Source organism: Seriola dumerili, unplaced genomic scaffold (assembly GCF_002260705.1).
Source record: "Seriola dumerili isolate Sdu_G_001 unplaced genomic scaffold, Sdu_1.0 BDQW01033496.1, whole genome shotgun sequence".
Taxonomy (NCBI): Eukaryota; Metazoa; Chordata; class Actinopteri; order Carangiformes; family Carangidae; genus Seriola; species Seriola dumerili.
This window is the reverse complement of record NW_019207751.1, coordinates 1-1,182: the sequence shown is the minus strand read 5'-3', so window position 1 is coordinate 1,182 and position 1,182 is coordinate 1. Positions and strand designations below refer to the sequence as shown.

Below are 1,182 nucleotides of genomic sequence, written 5' to 3'. Positions count from 1 at the left end.
TTTTTTTATCACCTCTCTGTTTTGTTTTTTTACAGTTGGATCCTCCAGATTGCAGATTATTGCATTTAAAATCAGCCTCTGTGTCGTTCCTCAACCCTGAAGTCTGGACCGCTTCATCAGCTCAGCAAGGGAGATACCTCCGTATCCTTTTCCCACAAGTGTGAAATCTAAAACACATGCAACATGATCGGGCACATACAGTACACGGTCTCCTTTAAGGTCTTTGTGAGTCCTTAACAGCCTTTTACAGATATTCTGAAGGACATTGTGGAGAAGATGTCAGCTGGAGTACTCAGGTAACTTATAAAACACCTCAATCATACTGTGGGGTTGAAAGGTCCGTCACGTTAAAGCCCTGGTGTGTAAGATTTCCTGCAGACTTATGGGTAGATTCATAATACTGAATACCAATTCAGCTTCCCCAGTGACATTTAACAGGATGAGCAGTTCATAAAGTGGATGGATATGTAAATTAAATTAGATCGAAGCTGGATCTTCATACAATTTTAATATATAAAGTTATCTGAATCTTATTATCCAGACAGGGGAATGTCACATGACATGATTTCTGGTCATTTTAGAAGTCGCCTGGTGCAGCTTTAAATATATTGGAGGTATGAAACTGAACAGAGCTCACAGTTGAGTTTACAGTTTTAAGACCGCTGTAAACGTGTCACTGCAGACATTTTTTCTTGACACCGTCATGTGACCTTCAGCCAAAACTGCCAGAGCAATAAAAGGATTGACAGCCCACTTTTTTCTCAAGATGCACTCGCTACAATCCGACCTAATCAAATCCAATCTGTCTGTCTGGTTCCAATCTGCCTCTCCAGGCCTCAGCCCGAGGAGGCGGTCCCTCTCTATGAAGCGACGGTTGCCATGGAGACCGTGCAGCGTCACCAAAAGAAAAAAGCCGTTGTTCAACTCTGACCAAAAATAATCACATTCTGCTGCGACGTGAGACAAACACGGCCCACGGTTCAACAGGATCAGGGCTTAAACTGTTTAATGCAGCCAGTGAACATGTACAAACAGTTGTTGTTTTCACTCGTTAAATTGTTTATCACAACATGCGTCATGTGGGAGACGGGGAGATAGACCTGATGCATTTCCATTAATTGGGCTAATACTGAGAAACAGACACATTAACACCTATAATCAGCGTCTCTGAACCTTTTTTTT

General features: G+C 42.1%; 1 long non-coding RNA gene across 1 annotated transcript; it reads left to right on the top strand.

The window, feature by feature from the left end:
* Positions 1 to 17: 17 nt before the first annotated feature.
* Positions 18 to 1,164, top strand: LOC111240298. Its single transcript, XR_002665933.1, has 3 exons — positions 18 to 141; positions 251 to 296; positions 834 to 1,164. It is a non-coding gene; the product is annotated as an uncharacterized LOC111240298 (long non-coding RNA).
* Positions 1,165 to 1,182: the final 18 nt, after the last annotated feature.